This window comes from Protopterus annectens, chromosome 1.part2, assembly GCF_019279795.1.
Source record: "Protopterus annectens isolate FY-2018-M chromosome 1.part2, PAN1.0, whole genome shotgun sequence".
Lineage (NCBI taxonomy): Eukaryota > Metazoa > Chordata > Ceratodontiformes > Protopteridae > Protopterus > Protopterus annectens.
The window spans coordinates 368,613,978-368,638,981 of NC_056727.1; positions in this window are offsets into that span (position 1 = coordinate 368,613,978).

Below are 25,004 nucleotides of genomic sequence, written 5' to 3' on the forward strand. Positions count from 1 at the left end.
TACAGAAAACAGATCACATACATCTTTAGTGGCCAAAATAATTTTATCTGAGTGACATTCATTTCTAACTGGGTCTATATTACATAGTCGAAGTATGACAACTTTGAACGTGATATGGTCGAAACTATAAGTTTGAAGTTGTCATACTTCGATTGGAAAAAAATATAAAAACAAAAAGAACATACCTGAGGGTGGTAAGCAGGGGGGGCAAGCCCACCTGCACCCCCTACACCCATTGCTCTTTAAATATACCAACTCCGAGGTTGCTCTACAGTGCAGTAAAGGAACTTTTCCCTTTACTGCACTTTAGTGTGACCTCAGAGTTGGTATATTTAATAGAGGTGGGTGTAGGGGGCTTGCCCCCCCTTTGCATATAATCTTTTATTTTATTTTCCCTTTTTTTATGTTTTTATACATAGTTGAAGTTGTGCAACTTCAGACATATGTGTTCGTACATATGTTAGTCGAAGTTACAGGACTTCCACTATGTAATATAGACCCTTTCTAACTTTGGATAAAAAAATCCCAAGAATCTTTGAAAATGTATTCATGGTTTATAAGAATATTGTTAAGGTGATAATTCAAAAATCTCACAATAGTAATAGTAATAGAACCAGATGCATCTTCAATAGGGCATGGGGGGGTTGTGATATTTTTATGTATTTTTGGGATCCTGAATATAGTTGAGATTCTTGGATGGGACACTATTAAATATTTGCATTCATCTAGTGTCATTTCTTCATTAATAACCATTTGATCAAGAACTAGTTTCACATTTCTGTAAGCAATATTCAATTCGTTCCTTGACATTTCTTCATAGGCGTCAGTAAATAGTATTGCAGACATTCTATCAATATAGTCAACCCCATCCATCACTACTAATCCCCCTCCCTTGTCTGGTTTCATAACCCTTATACATTTGTTAGACACTATTTCATTGAACAGTCTTTTCTCGACTCTAGTTAAATTATTGTACACCGAATGTTCGGACTTATTATGTAAAACTCTGCATATTTGCAAATCACACATTTTCTCATATAAATTAACAACGAGATGGGAAACTGTTAAAAAAGTACTGGGTCTAGTCAAATCTTGGCCTCTCCTAACAGACTTGTCTTTGAACAAAAATCTCAAATTCAATTTCCTACTGTATAATTTAAGCTGAGTAATAGTTTGTACAACACTACTTCTCTTACTAGGCACAAAATTAAGTCTTTTTTCTAGTAAGTTTGCCCATTCACCAGTAACCTCTACTCCACTATGATTATAAATAGTAAAAATCACATTTCTCATGTAATACTAAACTGGGAACTTTTTAGGGTTGAATCAGAATACTTGCAAGTTGTAGGAAATAAGCCAAACATAGTGAATAGGAAAGAAAGTCGTTTTAAACAAATGTTAGAAAGGGTAGGGAGAAAAAAATGAAAAGGGGAAAATGCCTAAGTGTACAGCTTGTGCTCAATGCAACAATATTCTGGTGTGTAATAGTGTAAATATTAGCAACATGGACATCGATATTCCAAGTAAATTTTACTGTTTTTCCAAAGCTGTGGTATACATTGCTAAGTGTCAATTATGTGACAGTTTTTATACAGGAAAAACAAAAAGGGCCCTGAAAGAGAGAATATATCAACACTTGTATGAAATCAGAAAAATGGATATATTGAATGCCCTGTGTAAACACATTTTAGAGAACAAGGATCATGTTTTTAAGTTTTGTATCATTGACCAATGTGATTTGGGTCCTGGGGGGACCTGAAGTAGATTATCTTGAACATTTGATTCTGCGTACTAATGCTACAGTTCCCCCCGGTTTAAATGAACATTTTGTTTTGAGTAGTATATTGAGATTGAAAGCCAACTTTTTGTTATAGTATTTTAATATTATAAAAATGTTTTTAAACATTTATTGAGAATGTATATACTTGTGTATGTTATATATTGATGTGTAAGTTATGTTGATTATGTGTGGATATTTATGTAATTTATATATTTTGTGTTCATGGTTAGCATAACTTGTGCCAGTAATGAACAGGTTAATTTTACCTTGGTAGGTGTTTTAGTTAGTCTGTAACATGATTGGTTAGGTAAGCTTAACATGTGATATCAGTTTCACTATATAAGTTTGACTTGTGTTTTACATTTTATTCTGATGAAGTCCACTATACCGGGATGAAAGCGCTCAAGGATTTAATACATTTTGGATGCTGTGTCACCATGGTCTGCTTCACCTGTTATTAGTCAGTTTTCTTGTCTTTTTGTGGATTTTTGGCTATGAGATATACACATCACAAACACAGGTGAAATGGGATCCATATGTCAAAGACATATGACATGTCAGATGGGTTGTCAGGTATACAATGTATGTGTGACATGCAATGGAATAACATGAGCCAATCAGAAAGAGGCTTCATCTCATATACACATAAATGATGTGAAATATAATTTAAGTGGTGATACATATATGAATAATGACAGTTAAGGAATGCCAGCCTCTGCACAGGCAGGATACAAATCCCTGAGTAATGCTGGACACAAAAGTACAACACAAACAATGATGGAATCAAATCAATTGCCACCACCTTGCGTCTATATGTCTTGCATGTGTATGATACCCAGCATGGTGGCACAAATGTAATATTGTACCAGTACAGATAGATGACAACTATGATAATGTAGAAAAAAGTAAACATACACATAACATATGCCATGTATATGTATGTGCAACATGTAGGCCAAAGTTATAAGGGGAAAGGAAGACTGACAACACAGGCCCACATCAGTGAGGAAATGCCAGCAACAGAAAGTAGGCACAGAAGAAAGCAGGACAACCCTATCAAATGAGACAAATTGCACATGCATGTTTTCACATCACTGGGTGGACTGCAAATCCTCACAAAGTACATTGAGGCAAATGGTCAATGTATGTCAGATGGGAATAGTGGGTTGCTGATGACTATAAACATGTCGGTGTACAAATGAGACAAACATAGTAATGTACAATAGTTAAACATCAAGAGGCGTGTGTACACAACAAAAGTACTTTTGAGTATCACGTACACATATATACTACCATACGAACATAACACAACAGGAGCCACAATCTCTGTTCTTGATATAAACAGTACCACACGTGTATGACCGATCAAAAGACAGCCCTGTGAACAAACATACAGCACAGAAAAATGGAATAAGAGCATGTAACCAGTCACATAGTACAAGGGTGGTTGTGTGCCAGTCATAATATGGTCATACACGTGTACATCCATGTAAAGCAGTACATATGTACACATGGATATGTATGCAAATCAATGTATGCATGTTACAATATAAAGTATTATCAAAAAGACCAGCTACTGACAAGTACAAAATATAGACAAACAAGGGAGTCATGAATTATGCTAAAGAAAGCATCACCTTCATATATTCATTAATGGACCAGTGAATGTCAATGCAGTGTGTGAAGGATACATTTTCATATATACCAGCCTCCACAGTGTAATATAACATGGTTCAAAATTTGCCAGTAGATACCACACACAAGGCCATTGAGCCAGTGTGACAGCATGACACAACAATATTATATAAATCATATAAACAATGACCTGTCATGTTGTTGAACTAAGATAAGACAGCAACAACCAGTACAGAAATGGGTGCAATGCATATACATAGATAACATGTGCAAATAAACATACCTGACTCACCTCACTGTGTTATGTGAGAATTATGGGAATAATTTAGTATGTGAGCTACTGTCATTCCAGCTAAGCATATGCCAGAAAAACACAGGCAGAACAATCATGTCTCACTTGCATTATGCTAACTGCAACATTCATATCTTTCACATACAGGGCCAGTACACATTGGACATACTATTATTGCATACTGCATGCATAGGAGAACACATACGTACACACACACACACACACACACACACACACACACACACACACGCACACACACGCACACACACACACACACACACACACGCACACACGCACACACACACACACACACACACACACACACACACACACACACACACACACACACACACACACACACATATTTAATGAGTTGCACACCTGCCCATATGGAGCAATTTATGCAGTAATGAAAAAATGATCATGTAAGTAATTGTAGCTACCACGTGTAATTTAGTAATATGTGTCATACTTCAGCAGCAATGTAATGCCACATATGATATAATATGTGCAGTGTACATTATGGCATATGTCAAAAAAGCATGCTAGCAATATGCAATGCCTGCACAATTGTGCCTGTACTGCAAATAGTTGAAAATGGAAAACACCATAGTGGCAGCATTCCGAAAGAGGATCACAGAGACAATACTTACTGTCATGAGGTACCACCCTGCTGGGAGGTGAACATCATGAAACATCTCTCTAGCAATCTCCCAGAAGGAGTTGTGTATGACCTGTGCCATGTCCTGAAAGAAGCTTCACATCAGATCCTTCATCTGTGTCTGAAAGCTGATTGTAAGTTCATAGTTTCATAGATGATTGCAATGTTAATGGCATAAGAGACATTACAAGCCTAGCCAATAATACTCATAATATGACAATATTATATCTTAATTCCCCAGATATAGGATGGGGTAGCATTAGGGTAGTGGGTCTTTGGGTGTTGGAGCCCTGAGTCATTTTACAGATTGCCTCAGTCAATAAAGGACATGGGCAGTACCCCAGGAGTGAACTTCCAGTTCCCCATCCATTTATCCAAATTCTTTTTGAAGATAATGAGGGATGGGCTGTGGTTTACGAAGAAGAGAAGTTTATTCCATAGATGAGGTAGCTTTTGGGATACAAATTTGTCTCTCCATCAAATCCTGTTAGAGTCCCAAATAAGGTTCAGGACCATGGAATGTGTTAACTCTCTCATAATTTTTCTTACAGATATGTAACATTTTCATCAGGGCTAGATCAGAGAATGCCTTATAGGTCAGGTATAAATCCCCTCTTAAAAAATAGTATGAGATGGAGTAAAGGGATAGGGCCTTTAGTTAGTCTGCATAAGACATGTGTCTTACACTTTGCATTTTTAGTGAGAAGCCTCAGGGGCCACTCCTTTTGCTGTAAGCACCTGGTTAGGTGCAGACAGAAGGGAGCATTGCACTCAACTGTGTGTCTGCTGAGGGCTGAGTACAATGGCACTATGACTTCCTCTCATCTTGGTGGCATGCCTTACTTAGGGTTTGAGCCACACAGAAGGATTTCCTTACTACTGTAGCTACCTGGTGGTCAAAGTTTAGGTTACTATTTATCTGGGTTCCTGGGTCCCTCATGACTGAGTCTACTTTTAGGGGTGTGGTATCTGATTTGCTGAAGGTAATGATTACACATTTTTTAGCAATTTTTCTCACACCTTAGTTTTGGCACCAGTTGTTTGTAATTTTTAAGCCTGTTTATAGGAGGTCAGCATCATCTGGGGATTTGATGATTGCTCCCAGCTTACAGTCATCAGTGAACTGAGTGAGCCTGAGGCCCCCAACATTGACCCTTCTCTTCATAGAAGTATTTACCAAACAGGAGAGGTCCCAACATTGAGCCCTTTGGGACACCGCTATTAAAATGTTTCTTATCAAAAGTGGATTAACCTATCTGGACAATGTGTCATGTTAGTGAACCAGTTGGCTATCCATCTGATGATGTAGAGATTTATGCCTAACTCAATAAGTTTATCTATGATTCCTGAATGGGGGATTGTGTTGAAAGCTTTGTCCAGGTCTAGATAAGTGGTGTGTACCATTTCACCCTCATCCATGGTGCTGGTGACTTTCTTGAAGAAGTCCACCAGGTTGTGCAACCAAGACCCCCCTTTGACAAAGACAAATTGGGTCTGGTCCATTGTTTGGAGATTTCCTATGTAGCTATTGATTCTCTCCATGGCCTTTCAGATAAGACTCGTCAAGTTTAGGTGTTTGTATTTTCCTGGGTCAGTTGATGGGCCCCCTTGTGCAGAGGGATGACTGTTGCAATCCTCAATTCCTCTGGAACTAAGCCCATCTGCAGGCTGTGGTTAAAGAGAGTTTCTAATGACCCTGATAGATTTGGTTTTAAGCTATTTAAGAAGCATCCTGAAATGTTTTTGGGAGTCATGGAGGCTGTGCTTTTGGCATTAACAAGCGCAGTAAGGACCTGTTCCCTCGTAATGACTAGTAGAGGGATGTTTGCGGACATTTCTTTGGGTGTGGTAGGTAATGTGGGGACGAAGTTTGAACAGAACGTGTCATCCAGCAGGTTTGCTATGGTTTCAGGCAGGGTGCAAGTGTTGACATTCATGATTAACTCAGCACATTGCTGAGTGTTCCCATTAGGTTATGAACTTCTTTGCCTCATAATTTGCTTTAGCAGATTTGACCAGCTCTCTAATTTGTTTGTTTAGATTGGTGAGCATCTTTTTGCACTGTTTTGTCTGTTGTTTCTTGGCTTGGGAGAGGATTTTTTTTTCTTTTTGCTGAACATCATATTTATGCTAGGGTTTCACCATGGTGGTTTATTTTTTCAGTAACCATAGGTTGGACTCGGACAGATACTGTCTCCTCTATGCAGCTATGAATGTAACTGTACAGTGCTTTTGTCTACAGCTCAGAGCAGGCCTCAATGTCATCCAGGTTCACAAGGGCTTGAAAGTTTAATAAGCTGTCACTTAGTTTGAGGTAATTGACCTTAGCAAACTTCTTAACAGGTTTAGAGTTTGATGATGGCTCTAGGTTATTTTTAATACTAAAGGAGATAATCTTGTGGTCAGATCTTACCAGGGTGGAGCTAATGCATGGGAGGGAGCAGCATCCCCCTATGCTTGTGAGTACTAAGCTTATGATATTTGTGCCTCTAGTTGGGGAGCCAACTAGTTGCTCCAGGGTGTTTGCATCGATGAAGTCCAAAAACCTCTAAGCAAGTGAATTATGGGTTGTATAAGTTTCCCAGTTTATGGAGGGGTAGTTGAAGACATCAATAAGTATGGTATTAGGCTGAATGTTAAGAGAATCCAGTAGGTTTAGGTAGGAGGTATGGTTTTCCAGACTTATGTTGGGGATCTGTAGCTAGCAAGGATATGATAGGTGGTCAAACCTAAGTTAGTTGGGTATGGAACAACTCAGGTGAGTTATGTTGCTAGAGCAGTCTAGCACTGTGCATGTCCTTTTTGAACACTGAGACACCTCCACTCATTGTTTTATCCTGAACTGAGGGGGATTGACATGTATGAAAGGCATTGTAGCCTTTGCTAGCAAGGTTGCTTTCCATTGTTCTGAACCATGCTTCTATGACTGCACATATGTCTGCATTTTCCAGGTGAGGAGTGTTTCCAGGAGTACAGTTTTTTATTTAAAATCCTAGCATTGAGCAGCAGTACCTTTAGGTAGTCGTGAGTGATTTTTTTTTTTTTATGTTGGAGGGTTTAAAAAGTTGTCAAGGCCTAAAAAATACATTATAGGGATAGGCAATGTTTTTGCTAGTATCTGGAAACCAACTGGTGACAAGTGCAAATCATCTCTGGCAAAGCATTGTGATTTATCAAACTTGTCTCCCCAGGCTGACAGATACTGGATCCCCTTATTGTGACACCAGAAACGAAGCTGATTGCTGAAAATTTATGGCTGGTACTGTGGCATCATCACTGCTGAAGGTAGAATTCTACTCAAGGTTAGATTCCTACCTGCCTGGGACACATATTCAGAGAGCTCCATCATGTCTCTCTTCATATAGTCCAGTGAGGTACATCTTAAGTCAATTATGCCCGCATGGAATATGACTGTGTGATACTGGTACTTGTGGTTTAAAGACCCAAGTGCATGTGTGATCTGGCGGATCCTGGTTCCAGAAAGACAGCTCACTGCGATCTTCTCCTTGTTTAGCCTGGTTAGGGGACAGCAGTATGTCTTACAATGGAATCCCCAATAACTAGAATGTTTGGCTGTGTGGTGTGTTGCCTTATGGGCTTGGAAGTGGAGCTTCTATGATTTTCATAGTTATGTGTTGTGTGAGGTGCTGTCTTTTTTGAGTGTGCATGGGGTCACTGAGAGGTTCTTTTAGGAGGTCTTGGAGGTTTGGGTAAATTACAAGTGAGTATCTCCGTATATGTGAGTCTATGTGTTTGTTCCTTTGTGTTGGTAGTGAGTGCTTTGGGTGTAATGCTAACAACATGGTTTGCATTTTTTTGTATGTGTATGTGCGAGCTTTGCCTCCCATGACATTGTGTATCTACATCTCTCACACACTGTGTTTGTCAATTAAACAGTTGTCAGTGAAAATGAGGCAGTTACTACACTGCTTAAGGATGCCCATGTCCACCAGGCTAGAAACAGATATGACAGGGAAGCACCTATCCATTATACCAGAACATTAATAGATGGGAAGGAGTAGGGGAGAGTCAATTAAAGGTCTATGTTAGAGTGTTAAGTAGTACTCTATTAGATGACCTGCAGTAGTGCTGCCCTCTGCTCAGTCTGGCAGCTCTTCAAGCAGCTATGAACAGTGGGAGATTATGGACAGCATTTCCTACAGAAAATGTTTAAACTGGAGAGGTTTGCTTATATACAAGGCATGGGTAACCTCATTTGTGCAGACTTTTATATAGTTAAGCCCTCAGGCTAATCCCAGATCTGGTGCCGAAAATCAACTTCCTGATGTGGTGGACATCTTCTGTGATGAGCGCAGAAACAATGGTACTTCCAGGTCCTGGTCTGTCATCATCATCATTGTCCCCACCATGGTCATCATTGTGGTCTTCAGAATCCGAGTTGCCTGGCAGTGGTATACTCAGTTATCAGAAAACTGTTATCACTTGTTGATTTTACTGACATAGACAGTATGCATGTGAAACACCTATATGCACAGTACACAGACATATCTATCATTACATATGAAGAGAATGATGCCATGCTGACATGCAACAGTGGCATGGTGCTCTGTTCCAAATTACTTGGTACAGTGTAAGTTATCAGTGACAAATGACAGAATACCTTTGTGAACATAGTTTATAGTGTAACAGAGTTACTAGAAAAGCCTTATACCAATGTCAGTCACAGATGCTGAGAGAGAGAGAGAGAGAGATTACTCAATGTGTGCCTCAGACATTTATGTTGAGGTGTCAATATGACATTTCCATTTCCATTATAACATACCATTATGTGCAAATAATGTGTCAAGTTAACATCTCATGAGTAAATATATTTGTTCAAAATATATTGTAAGAATAACAAGCAATGGTACACTGAAAATGTATATGCAAATGAGATTTTATTTATTTTTTTATTTATTTACATTTGTTGACCGGGCTAGTCTAGCTGGATACATATCCCTTTTCAGTAGAGGCCCGAGGAGAATAGCTCCAACATAACTAAATTAATACATTCAAAATATTCTAAAAAAAGATTAGTTTCACATTACAAAAATAAGACATGAAAAAAAAATAAATTGTGAATAATGTAACGTTTCATTAGAGTAGAAGTAAAAAATAAACAAGTCTTAATGCTTTAGTAGGGTTCATGTGAAGTCAATCAAAACTAAAACAATTGAACATTAGGAAACTTGTTATAGTGTCGTTCATAAGATATGGGAGGGTAATTGTTAAGGAAGCAAGAGAGTAGGAACCAGGGGAGGGGAGAGATGAAAAGTAGATTCAATCAGGCTTTGAGCAGGGGCAAAGCCAATGTATTTTAAGGTGGTCTCTAAGGTGTTTTTTAAAGATTAGAGAGGATGAGAGTGAGGTGAGTGTATTAGGAAGTTTGTTCCAGATTCTACCCACAACATTGGAGAAGAGGGAATCGCCTGCTTTGTTATTAGAAGGGTTGCTGGCAATAAGAAGTTTATTAGCTGAGCGTAGTGTTGAAAGATTTTATAAGGGGAGATCAGATTAGTAAGGATGGGAGTATTAGAAGGATGGTGCAGGATTTTTGTGCAATCACAAGTTGATTGTATTGTAGTTGGTTTTGTAGTTCTAACCATCTGAGTTGTTTAAGGTTAAGGCAGTGATGACTTCTGTATGGAGAGCCAGTGGCAAATCTGGTTATGTTATTGTAGCTAGTTACAAGTTTGGTGAGATTATGCTTTGATAGATTGGTGTAAATGGCAGAAGCATAGAAAAGGGTGGAAGTAAGGTGAGTCTGGGCTATGGATTTCTTAGCTAGAGGTGTAAGGAAGGGTTTTATTTTATACAGGGAGCCTAATTTTTTATTAACAGTTTTTATAATATTATTAACATGGGCATCGAAGGTGAGGTTATGGTCAATAGTTATGCCAAGTAGTTGAGCAGTAGAATTGGGGGAAATGCAGGTTCCATTGTCAGAGGTAATAGTGAAGTGGAACTGAGGAGATTTTATGGTGGGAGTAAAGAGTAGTAGCTTAGTTTTCTTAGGGTTAAGAAGAAGGCAGCGTTGTGTGAACCAGTTTTCAACTGTGTTAAATACATTTTGTGTAAGGGTGTGGAGAGAGGAAGAAGACTTGGCAGTACAGATAAGAGTAGAGTCATCAGTGTATTGTATACAGGTGGATTGTGGAAAAACAGTATGGAGATCATTAATAAAGATGGAGAAAAGAAGAGGGCCTAGGATAGAACCTTGCGGAACTCCAGTGCTTACTGGGAGGTATGTGGATAGATTATTATCCCAGAGTACTGCTTATTGTCTGTTTTCCAGATAAGATTTGAACCAAAGGATTGCTTGTGGGTCAAGAGATTGGGCTTTTAGCACATTGATAAGTAGGTTATGATTGACCACATCAAAGGCTTTGGAAAGGTCAATAAATAGAGCAGCTGAGAGACAGTTATTGTTACGATTCCTATTTATGCAATCAGTAAAAGTTAAAAGGGCAGAAGTAGTGCTATGAAAGGGCCTAAATCCATGTTGGCAGTTAGCAAGCAAGTTGTTTTGGAGAAGGTGCTGGAGTAGCTGATGGTGAATACATTTTTCCATAATTTTGGCTAGTGGGGAGAGTAGAGCAATAGGACTGTAGTTGGAGATTTCAGTAGATTTACCTCCTTTGTGCAAAGGGATTATATGTGAGAATTTCCAAATAGAGGGGATCTGTTTATCAGGATAGAAACAGGGTATGCTATGGCTTTGGCTCCAATTTGAAGGTATTCTGTTGGGAGGCAATCAGCAGAGGGAGTGCAGGGTTTGAGTTTTTGAAGGAGTTTGCAGATAAAGGAGATGGGAACAAGTTGCAGATGAAGGGAGGGAAAGAGACTGTTAGTGTGTTGTGTAGGAGTGGGGGACATGGGAACTAGAGTTTGAGTTAAAGTTTGAATAGTTTCAATGAAGTAATTGTTAAAGGTATTAGCTATTTGCAGAGGATTACTACTAGGAATAGAGCAGGGGGAAGGAGTTGTGGCATGTCCTGGTTTGAGAAGTTTATTAATGCCAGACCAGAATTTTTTAGGATTATTAGAGTGTGAATGTTGCAGGTGGGAGTAGTAGTTTTTTTTTGTCTGAGATTATATCCTTTTTGACAGCATTTCGTAGTTGCTTAAAGTATAGATGATCTACAGAGCTTTTAGAGGTTCTCCATCTTGCCCATATTTTATTTCGTAGAAACATTTTTTCTTATGTCTGTTTTGTGAGCCATGGGGCTATTTTTGTCCTGATTCTGGAGGAGCGGAAAGGAGCATGGTTATTTAGAATATGAAGGAAAGTAGAATTGAAGTAAGAGATTGCTTCATCTAGATTAAGTAGTTTCAGAGATGACCAGTTACATGCATTTAGTTCATTAATAAAGTTCTCAGCATGGAAATGTTTTTTAGAATGATAGGTGACAAAATTGTCCTTTTTGGGCTATATTTCTTTTGTTTAGTGACAAAGGTTAGAATGTGATCACTAATGTCATCCGGGAGTGATCCTACCTTATAGGTATCTGGGTGACTATTTATAAGGATCCAGTCAAGAGTAGATTCTACTGCTAGATGAGCAATGCAACATGGTTAATGGGTGACATCACAACATCATATATTTGGAAAGCAATTAAAAAGCTTAGAACAACTACACAATAACAAGCACAACAAACAGCATGTGACAGCTAGAAGTTTTGTGTATGATAGACACACATAACTGTCCCTCAGAAAATATATCACTGTCACTACCTAAGCTTGTATTATGCTTACATATGTACCTGCACAGTTAAAACAGTGTAATGATGAGGAAGGTTACACTGTGTAACCCTTCAGACATATCAGAAAATCATGAATGACTTGTGGCACAACAGTGACAGTACATAACAAGTAATTTTGTTCTCAACAAACCATCACAGTGTAATTATACAACATTGCCAATGATGTGGAATTAAAGTACATGCTAGTAAATGTCTATCAACAGTATTAAGAATGTTGCCTGTGATATAAATAGGGCCTGCTGGACAGATAGGTATGTATCCCAGGGACTACCTCATCTATGGAACAGGCTCCCCATCCATGTGAAGTAAAGTTCCTGCCTAACCCAATTCAAATGCAACTTGGAAAACTGGATGGGAAACTGGAAATTCATCCCTGGTTTGGCACCTACGTCTGTAATGTACTCAGGTATCCTATAAATGGTTCATCTCCCAGGCCCATGCTTACACTTATCAAGGGTATCAGAACTTGTCAGAGATTTGGGATGCATGACTAGGCTTACAAAGGCCCTTGTGGTCATTAGCCTAGTAAACACCTATGAACCCATAAGACAGCAGACACTCATTCAATAAGAGAATATGCAGGCTATGCAAAACATAGCATTCATAAAGAACCACTGGCAGTCATACATGTTTGCCACTACCTGCTGTTTAAACACTACAAGCAACTTATATGTAAAACAAACATGTTAAAATCAATAGGACAGTTAAACACAGATGTTTGTCATATAAGTTGTGTCTCCAAAAATTTCATAAACTTACGTTATCCAAAAAATCCTGCTGATAACTGCTAAGGTAGCATTGAACTTACATTTATGTACATATTACTGTTTCCTTGCAAATGCACTATGGGTATTCTGGCATAAACATTAGCATGCTGAAGGTCCAAAGAATACTCATTTAAACCTGAAGTTTTAATTATGTTAAGAGGACTTATGGAGAAATAAAGGTGGATAGTGATAACATATACCCACATGTCATCTAGCCTTGACATGAAATGCACCACATTTTACACATTCAGTTATTGCTGTGTCACTCTCAATTCTCCACACACATGAGGATTACTTACACAAACAGGAGAAACCATGGTTCAAATCTACAACTGTCACCTATGCTTGCACGACAAACCTGAATACTACCTGCAAAGCTAATCCATCTTGGATGATTGCATGGATTGATAGAAGTTAAAAAAAAAAACTTACCTACATGAATGTGCAGGGAAGAATTGTGCTCAAAAAATGTGAAGTTGTGTTTGTATGTGACATGATAAGTAAAAGAAAAGTACAAGTGCTGCTATGTGCTATGTATTTGAACAACAAAAGTATGAAATTGTGAGTGTATGTCACAACATTGCCCAGAGAAATAACACACAACTATAACACTTCAGAGTTCCAACTGCCATAGCCTGCAATAAAACATTTGATTGTACTTGAAACAAATAAGTATACATTAAAGGAATTAGTATTCATTTGTGGGATTTAATACATACACATGTAATTTAGGTAGGATGGCATTCAATAAAAAATGGATTATAACATAATGTCATATAATTCAAACTGTGCAAGTAACATATATATGTATTACCCAGCATTTACACATACATCATTATTAATAGAAGCAAGATGTCTCTAGACACTTGGCAAATATGGGGATATACATAGTAACCAGCGGACTAAGCACTATAGGCATCAGTGCACCATGGCCATGCTAGATGTGTAAAAATCTAAACTACATAACTTACCAACCAAGCATAACTCTCCCATATCTGTCGTTAAATAGGAAATGTCAAACTGCAAAAACAAGTCTTTGCCCCTTACTTGCTGTAATATCATCCACAAAGGCTGCACTGAGATTTGAACCTACATGTACTCAAAACTCATTCATATTGCCCTGTTGCTTTTCCATTTGAGGTAACAGTCATTGTACTTCCTTCAATGTTGTAAAACTCTATGGAATATTAATAGAATATGCATTTATCCACCTTATAACATTAGTATCCATCAGCACATTGCGTTTAAATGTCATAGTTTGCTGCAAAAATAAACATTAGTGGGTAATTTTGAAAATGAATAAGCCATTTATGGCATTAGTGCTCAACTGTATGAGTCGGTATGACACGTGTCCCGATACAGCAGTAAACCTACAGCCATAAGGCAGAATAAGAATTACATATCCACATGTCTTATACTTACATCATGTTTACAAGACTCAAACATATTTCAGCCATGCTGACATTCATTGGTCTTACATTCGGGAATGTGGTTAGAGCATTCATGGATATTAAAATAATTTTGTATTTTCTATACTGTAGACTTACTAATGTATGTATTACTCAGCATTTACACAAACAGAAGTATACTATGTGATGTTTCCAGACACTTGGTGGATAATGTATAAATGCGTAGTCATCCATGGCCTAAGTGCTACAGGCATCAATGAACCACAGCCATAATAAAAGTGTAAAAAATCTGTACTGTATAAACTAACCAACAACCATAGGCCTTACATATGTGACGTGCAATATTATATAATCACCAAATTTTTAAAAAATAGGCTATACTTGGGTTTGAAGCCTCACAAAGGAGAACTGCAGTTATTTTACCATATTATTTAACCATTTGCGCTAAGGAGCATCATAGTTCAAGAAGATCACACATCACATGTAATGGAATATCAGTAATAGTTATTTGTGTGAAGTCCATATGACTGGGCAATGACAATCAACAGTCCTTATAATGTGCACATTGGCCCAGTATAGTTCCAGATAACCTCAGAATGGGTCACTATAGTATGGTAACATTAATATGTGGAACTTTAATTCTTACATTTGTATTACTGTTATCAATACAGATACCCACAGAATACACTTGAAGCAGTTATAGAAACAGATATTTTTACTAAATACATATATGATAATTTAGGTGTTAAGGTGTGGATTATGTAACATACTGTAGACATCTGCTTGCTGGTGTTGGACCTCTATGACCCTCAGGTGAAGATCTCCTGTGTCCCTCTGATGTAGATCATCATAGCAGTGGTGGACCAGCATGCCAGTCTGGTAGATCCCAGTCCATCTGTGGTGTTCCCCCTGCAATACAGTTCCATATACTGCTCATTGCAAAGTTCCTGCTGATGTCCAGCATAGACAGTGAGCACCTGGGTGGCCTTTTCCTCAGTTCAGTTTGGCACCCAGACACACTGAAGCCTCCTCACAGTTGACATCCTCACTAGTGTAGTTGAAAGTTGTTGAAAAACACCTTCCAAAAAATGCTAACTGGGGTCTACTCATTTTGCAGGTAGCAATGGTATGACCAGTAAATGCATCAATATTGCAGTTTAAAGCTGGCACATGTAGAATGGTAGCAGACTATTGGAGGGCACTGGGCATGTGTTACAGATATTTCTGTTTAATGATACCTATTGGATAGTTGAGCTAAGCACCTTACACCTACGCTGAACTACATGGAAGTTCGCAAGTGGTATTCTAAAACATTGAATGTTAATGGACCTCATTAATTATGTATGCTGCAATACCACTTAAAAGCTGTGTGCACATAGCTAAACTCACTTTAAGGTGTACAGCTACCTTCAAAAGGTAAGCTGTCACCTTCTAGTATTGCTTGGTGGAATAGATTGCTATTATTACATACCTATGTTATCATTATCATCAAATGATGTATGTTTTCATGCTTTTTAATTGTCTGCATTACAGTCTGTCTTTTTGATAAGGGGGTTAGAATTAAACAATATGCATACACGCGGATACATGTCCATCAGTGATAAGGAGATTTTCCCCATGTGCAGTTGTATGGATAAAAAGGGAAATGCCACGGTGAACTACAGATTCAGATGGAGTTATTGCAGAATGACCTGTAATGTCTGTGGTATGTTTATGGAAACCAATGAATTATAGGGATTTTTCTAAGTTGTCTGTTCACTGACTAGTTTACAGATACTCTCTTATGCTTGGTAGTATAGTAACAGTTGCCAGGACATTCAGTCTGATAGAGGCAACATGGGTATGGCTTTGAATTTTCACTGTTTCTTGTGCTGATATGAAACCATGACTGTGTAACAGTTCATTTTAATATGATGACTTTTTTCTTCACTGTTTCTGTATAAATTCCAGTATGTGTGTTGCATACCATATGACAGTAACATTTTTTTATGATGTGCGGCACTGACTGAGGTAGTATATGAGATGCATCCTACATTCTTGAGGTACGCATGCTCAGTTTGGGAGTGAATTGTAACTGTGGCAACTCCATTGCAATAATACTGGATTCATGACACTTCAGTTATGTCTTTGTCCCTTACTTGTTGTAATATCCACTGACATGGGTTCAAATCCCACTTTTCCACATATAACCTAAACAAAATTGTTAAGTGGATTGATATAAATGATGATGATGATGTTAGCCTATATGGATTACATACTCAGGCATGTTATTCATTCGGATTATTTGTTCATAACAGTGGTAAACATGACACAGCTTGTTTTACAGTATGCATTGTAAATGAGAGATAAGCAATTCAAATATCATATGCTTTTATCATCATGTCAACATGCAAGCCCCTGTATAAAGTCTAACATGTGCACATCACCAGGTCTTCCATATGTCAATCAGAAATAGGGAAGACAATTTCTCATCCAGGGAGAATGAAATAATAATCAAGGCTCTGCACCAACATGGCTGCAACCTTCTTGGACAGAAGGGTAATACTGTCTGAAAGAATCAAGTGTGGATGGACCTTATAAACATAATCAGTACTTTGGCTGGTCACAATAAATCCAGGGAGGCCTACTGGCAACATTGCTTTGACACAGTCCTCCATGTAGCCAACAGATTCTACCACTATAAGAGAGAGTGAGGAATGCCACTGGAGGTGAGTCACCCTTGATTCCCCTGGATGAGATAATGGTGTTCTGGGCCTCATATCATATCATCAGTCTGGATCATGTATACCTAGGGCAGGTACTGAAGCAGGTGATCCAGGACATACAGGTATGTCCTTCCTTCATAAACACTGCAACATACATCGTTTCTCATTAAAGAACATCAGTTCATAATCATTACTGTATTGCTATATTTGTGTTCCAGCAGTAGAAACATACCTGATGTGGTTGCACAATGTAAATTTTACAGCTTGCTATCTTATCAATATAGTACATAAATAACACTCTCAGCAACATGTGTAATGTTGTGTTTTTCAATTTCATTTCAGCTGGTCATCAAAATCTGTACAGCAACAACATGTGTCACCTGTTTGTTTTCATTTTTTACTTACCTAATTCTGGGTCATTTCTGCATGTTTTTGTAAAAATGTTACAAACTGCAGAATATACAAGTCGGTACTTATGCCGCTGTAGGATTTAAGAGCGACTCAACACACTGAGTTAGGATATTTGTTTTATTTTACATATTTATTTATTGTTTGTTAATTTGGTAAGTGAATTGGTCAAAGGACCCTTAAACAAAGACTGCATGGTACTATATAGTTAAAAAATTTAAAATGAATTTTAAGATCATAACATGCAGGTGCAGTGTTAAAGACAGCAATAAATTGTCAGAAAGGGGGCAGTACAGTAGTGTAGTATTTAATATTGTTGCATTTCAGAACTGATCCAGAATTAGGACAGTGAAAAATGAAAAAAAATGAATCAGTTTTGAAATGGGATGGTACATTTATGTGATTAAAACTAAATGTATATATGCCTGTCTCTTTCTATCTCTCTTTCTTTTGTGTGTGTGTGTGTGTGTGTGTGTGTGTATGTATGTGTGTGTGTGTGTGTGTGTGTGTGTGTGTGTGTGTGTGTGTGTGTGTGTGTGTGCACGCAACATATTCATACATACTCAAAAACATGCATGACCATGTACACAGATGCATGTAAGCACCCATTGTGTTGGATTCCCCTGTGAGATACCTGTCCTCAAATTTCAATCTTAAAATTTAGAATCCCAATAAGAAATAAAAATAAATTAGCTTGCTTATATATTTCTTTAATGATCTAACCCAGTAACTTGATGAATACATTTGAAAGTGGTAGTAAAATCACTACCATATCTGGTAACAAAATGGTAACTAAATTTGGTTGTATAAATTCTGATAGTCCTTATATTTGAAAGGGGCTTAAAAAGTCACTTTGATTTTTTTTTGATGTAAGTAAAACTAGCTTCTGTAACAAAGAATTATAAAAGGAAATGTGAAGAATTTGAGGTTGGTAAGTTCCATAAATCTGAGTACTCCTTGATTTAAGAAGATTGATGTTTCTTTTAAAATAGATGTTTTAGTTAGTTTCTATTAAAATAGATGTTTTAGTTAGTCTATTTTAATATACTAATTTGTAAACCTAGTGAACTGTTCTCTTAAACCTTTTCAGCTGCAAGTCAGGTTGTAAGGACAAGGATACATACAGTTAAGCTCTGAGCATATCGATGGCACAACATATAGCATATTTTGCTGTCTGCAGAGTAGTATGGGTTCTATTCCCACATCAGCTAGGTTGATTGCTAAAACTATAGTGCAGCATAAAAGTTTTGCTGCACTCCTGAGTGTGTCATCCTTAAAATGAAATATTAAAAAGGTCCCAACTACTTGAGTTGGTGGTAGCTCGGGTGGATGTAAAAGATCCCATGGCAGCTATCAAAAAGGTTGGAGGGCTCTTATTTTCCCTAACATAAAACATTATTTACATATTTACAAAATGTATGTTTACAGGCACATATATATACACATTTCTATTTTTTACTATTCTTCATTTTTCTTATGACAACCTCATTGTTATTCTCCATTCCTTCTTCCAAGACCTCGACCTAATTTTTTCGCAATATATCTGCCAAAATCTGTTCCTATTAAACAAAATGTCATTCAGTATTTCATTCCAAATAACCCATATTACATAAAATAAATTCTTATCTACCATTCGTATGTGTTCTTTCTTCTTGATCTTATAATATCCATGTATAAACATATTTATTTCTATGTTGTTTATGCCATTACTATTCCTCAAAAAATATTCATACAACTTTTTTGAGAGTTTCATCACTCCTCTGCATTTAAAAAAAAATGTCCTGTTTTGTCTTCCTCCCATCAAAATAAACCCCGGGATTCAGTAAGGTTCCATGCAGGAATAGCTTATTCCTGCACGGAAATGACCATTTAAGAGCAGCACAGCAGCGCGCCATGCATAGTTATGAAGGTGCGTTGCCTCTGCTCCTAAACGGACACAGAGCGTGGATGAGTGCAGGGGGTCGTCTGAGAGCAGAGCTCTCACAATATACATGCCCCTGCAGTGAAGAATTGCCGTTCAGCAATTACAATGAGAGAGAATGCTCATAGGGGGTTGCATACCTCTCAACTGTACAGATCATCGCAGAATGTCCAGATATTTCACCCATACATTTGTCCTGTACCTCATTTAAATGGCAAATCACTGGGATGATCTCAGGATTGAAGTCAGTAAATAATGGCATACATTTGAGTTTCAGACATCAAATCCATCAGAAAACGTAACAGATCCTGTTACTCTAGCAACTTTCTCAAGTTTATAAGAGCAATATTTAAAATATGTCTGTAGTTGTACCTCATTTTGTCAAACTTTGTCCAGATAGTTTGCATAAAGAGGTTGAGAGGTATGGAGGGTTGCTAGGATGTCTGCCAAATGTGCAGATGCATGTAGAAATCTACAGCAGTAAGTGAAACCTGTCCCTTCCTAGAGAAAATAACACTAGAATCTTTTTTTATCAAACATATTAAATTTAACCATATGTGTGCGGGTTTGCCCATTGCTTAGCTGCGCATACTGTATCTTAAATAGCACAAGAAAATAAATAGCAAGATACATTCAGTTGAAGCAGTACTGCAACAGTGTAGTAGTCAGAGCATTTGCTTTGCGAACAATCATTCCCGGTTTGATCCTCACTGTAGTAAATTACATTTTCCATGTGAAAGCAATTTATGAACATTCTTTTTGCTGTATAACCTATTAAATAACATATATTTGTGAACTGGAGTACTGCATTAAGTGCAGATGTGAGGTGTCATTGTAATGTGGTAAAATCCACAGATAAACACAAGTGCCCCATACAGTATACGTTCACATGAATCAGGGATACTAAACAAAGTTATAATATGTAATGAATGATAAATCCATGCCATACAGCAAACAGGGTAAAATATGTATAAAGTGTCCAAATCTACCACTTTCCCAAGACCCATGTTTCATTTCTTTCTAAATTAGTGCAGGGGTAAGTGGGAGTAAGTACTTTTAAGCAGTAGTAAGTGGGTTTAATCTTGTTTGTGTGGGGGTAAGCAATGTGCACACTGGTTAAGCAATTTTGAAGCTGACTCTCTGTAAGCATATTTAACCAGAAGTTAGTATTGCTTACCATCGTGCAAACCTGCTTACAACTGCTTAAAAGTGCCTTAATCACTGCCTGTATCCAACAGCCCCTGTTCTGCCCAGCAACAAAATAAAAGCCCTGCCAGGTCTTGAACCCAGGACCCTGTACACTACAGTCACAGCAGGTAACCATTAAGCCATCACAACTATACAAAAAAATGAGGTATACCCAAACAGATCCTCACTATAGCAGAATCACAATTTACATGTGAAAGGAATCTATAAACAGTTTTATGTTGTATAACCTACTACATAACATATATATGTGAACTGAAGTACTGCATCAAGTCCAGATGTGAGGTGTCATTGTAATAAAGTGGTGAAATCCCCCAATAAACACAAGTACCCATATAGTGTATGTACACATGAATCACGGATACTAAACAAATATATAACATGTTATGAATGATCAATCAATGCCAACCAGCAAATATTGTGCAAATTTAAAAAATAAGCAATGCTAAGCATTGCACACCTCTGCTTACTAGGTGTAAGCAATGCATAGCCCAGCTAAATCGATTTGCCCATTGGTATACCCCTTTAAGCAATGCCAACCTTAGGTAAGCAGGTTTGCCTATAGCGTAGCTTTTTCAAAACCATCCAATTATGGAAAAGTGTGGGAAATTGGCCTTATTTAAACCCCACAGGTGGGAATACATCTCATAACTGGTTGCAGCTTCCTCCTGTAGGTACTATGGCTGGTGTCTGAGAAGGATTGCACTTCTGAGCGCAGTGCTGGGGCATCCAGGCATCCAAGATCATGGCAGGACTCCTGGTAAAAGACCATGAAGAGAGACTGCTGCAGGGCCACTACCAGTGTTCCCAATATAAAGCAGAAGCCTGGGACTGTCTTGCCCGTGACCTCACCAGTGCCACTGGCATCCCTCGAAGTGGTGAGCAGGTCAGGCATCACTATGCCATCCTGAAAAGGAGGAAGAGGGAGCTCTTGGATCAGTGGATCCAAGAAGCTAGGCAGGGTTATGTCCCAGCAGTGTGTAAGTACTCATCTTACTACCTGTTTAATAATTGCCAGCTCATGTATATTATGGATAGGTATGGCTAAATATTCCTCTTATGTTTTTGACAGTGGCAGCAGAGCGGGCTGTGAATCAGGAAGCCCATGCCTGTAGGCTGCAGAGGGTGCATTGCGAGGCAGGTTAGTAATAATCTTGCATGTACTGTCATAAGAAATAAATCTAAAAGTAGTAGAAAGTTAATTGCCAGTATAAAACCTGTATTGTGTATGAGATGCACTGAATAAACCAGACAATATGGCAGGAAGAGTCTCATATAGGTTGTATGTAAATAAAAGGGTAACAGCCTGGCAATAATGGTCTAACTCCTGTACTGCTTGTGTTTACTTTGGTATCATATGGTAATGTAGTGTTGCATTTTCTTAATAGTACATTTTGTATTAATCACTGTTACCCACACTGTGCTACGAAAATAAAATGTGTAGGAATGTCTGTGTATGACTGTTGCAATCATATGGTCATATTGTACAACTGAGGGAGAAAAAATATACAACAAAATCCAAATAGTACACTCAAGTGAGACATAAACGGTTGTATTTTTAGGACACACAGCCATGGCTCAAATCCTGGGAGTAGTAGTAAGCTGTATTCAGAATCATACCGCCAGCTGTACAGATTTTGTTAGAAAGTTCAGATAATTGGTTTACATTTCTTGCCTGTCACCCTGTCCCCCTGGCAAATCAGTGGGATGATCCCAAAAGTTTAGACAGCAAATAATGACATACAACTGATTGTTATTACTCCTAACTGTCAGAAATATATCTATAAGAACACACTTGTCACTCTAGCAACTCACCAAAATGTTATCAGGGTAATATGCAAAGTATATCTCATCTCTACTCCCATGTTGTGAAGCTATGACCAGAGTGTGTGCAGTAACAGAGTGAGACGTATGTGCATAATAATAATGTGGAATCTGGTAATATGTGTGGCAACATTCAGGTAGTGTTAACAAACATTCCCTGCACAGGTTTGTCAGATAAGAAAACTGTGCCTGGAAATAAAAGATTGAAATCCTGGACTGGTACTGTTTAGTTTGGTATTGTATGGCATTGTTAGTATTCCAGTATCTCTGACTAATAAGGTATTACTCATCACGGTCATCCACACTGTGCTACATAATAAAACTGTCTAGGAACCCCTGTATAAGAGTGTTGTAATTACAAGGTCAGATTGTAAAACCACGGGAGACTTATAGACAGAAATCAGTGAAGAGATACACACCAATATCTAAATAGCACACTCAACTGTGATGTGCACTGTTTTATTTTTAGCAGACACAGCCATGGTTCGAATCCTGGGAGTGGTAGTAAGCTGTATGCAGAATCATACCCCTCAACTGTACAGATTTGTTCAGAATGTCCAGATAATTGGCCCATATCTGCCACCTGTTACCCTGTCCTCCTGGCAAATCAGTGTAATGATCTCTGACATTTAGGCAGCATTTAATGACATATAACTGACTGTCAGACCTGTAAATATTCAGAAAATGTATATGAAAACAAACCTGTCACTGTAGCAACTCACCAAAGGTTTATGAGGGCAATTGTCAAAATATGTCCCAGTTTCGCCTGCATGTTGTCAAGTCTTGCCCAGAGTGTGTGTGCAAGAAGAGATTGAGAAGTATGTGCATAGCATCAACCTGGAATCTGGGAATATGTGTAGAAACAGTCAGGTAGAGTTAACAAACAATACCTCCACAGGTATACCAGGAAAGAGGTGTATACTGCAGGTAAAACACAGTTCACGTATATAGTTGTCTACAAACATACCACTGTCCAAACTGAGACCATAGGGTAGTGTAATAATACCTGTAAGGTACAGCTTACAGCACTGACTAAGAAACTATTGAGAACTACAGGGATATACAAGTTGTTAAATGACATCTCCCCCCTGCCATATCTGCAACAATAATCTAAATGCACAACTCAATGGGTATGTGTACAATTAAGTCTACTGTTGGGACATATGTCCTATTGTTTGATAAATATTGAAATTTGTTTCTATGCATGTGCCATATTGAAATACTCCCACATTGGTGGCATGATGCCATCAATGTACCTGCATGCTGTTGTAATAGCCACTGTGGTTCCATATATGCATGTGTTCTGTTTGCTATGCAACTGTTTCATATCTGGTGTTTTGGATTAATGGGAATATTTATGCATGCTGTTATACCTAATCCTGGAATGTGTTGACTATTACTAACCTACATATGTTTTAAAATTGAAACACCATAGCACATTTGGGAAGGCCGGTCCCAGCAGATTCACCTCTCCCACCTCATCTGGCCATGGCACCGTACACCAGCACATCTGGGGCCCACCCCGGGACATCCTCGTCTGCTGGTCCTGCACCACCTTTGCATGGAGCCACCTCAGGGGATGGGGCTCACCCCCCGGGAGTGGGCGCGGACAGGAAACTGTCACCCATCATCAGGTCCGGGGTCTGGTGTGTAGCAAGCTCCGCAGGGAGCTCAGAGATCAGCTATGCCAGCTTGAGGGCCACGTGGTGCATCTAGAGGGTCAGCCTGCCCCTCCTACCCAGTCCCCAGCACAGCCACCTTTGGGGCCGTGAAGGTGCAGTGGTGACTGCCCATGGGTGGGGACCTCAATCCCACTGTTACTATTTGGGGGCTCATGGGCTTCCGATTTCCAAACACTCCTCCCCATCCAAGGTGTTCACCCCCACATGTGTCATATACCACCCCTGTATGCTGTCTTGTCTGTCTTGTCTGTCTTGTCTGTCATCCTACCCAACCTACCTCCCCAAATATACCTACTATCCCTCCTCAACATCCCACTCTCACCTTAAAAAAAAAAAAAAGGGCAATCTGTTCGCAAAAAAAAAAAAAAAAATCTCACCTCATACATAGCTGTCCATTTTACATATGTCCACTGGACACGTAATCTGGTCTAATTGGCTTCACAATATATTATTGTCCTCATCCCTCTTTCAGGGGTTTGAATGTCCGCATCTACCTCCACATCAATGTATATTAACAGCTGTTGCTGTAGAAGAAATGGGCAGCTATGGGCCTTCCATACACCCGTCCTGCACATCCCTAGCTATTTTCCCTATTGTCTTTCCCTCTTTGTGTCCCTTTTTCACCACTTTCCTATCAACCCTTTTTCTTTTCTTTTAAAGAAATTAGTGCGGGGGTAAGCAGGAGTAAGCACTTTTAAGCAGCATTAAGCGGGTTGAATCCTGTTTGCATGAGGGTAAGCAATGCCTACACAGGATAAGCAATTTTGAAGCTAACTCTGTAAGCATATTTAACCAAAGGTTAGCATTGCTTACCGTCATGCAAACCCACACAAACCTGCTTACAACTGCTTAAATGTGCCTTAATCACTGTATATCCAACAGTCCTTGTTCTGCCCAGCAACAAAATAAACAGCCTCTGCAAGTCTCAAACCCAGGACCCTGTACACTATA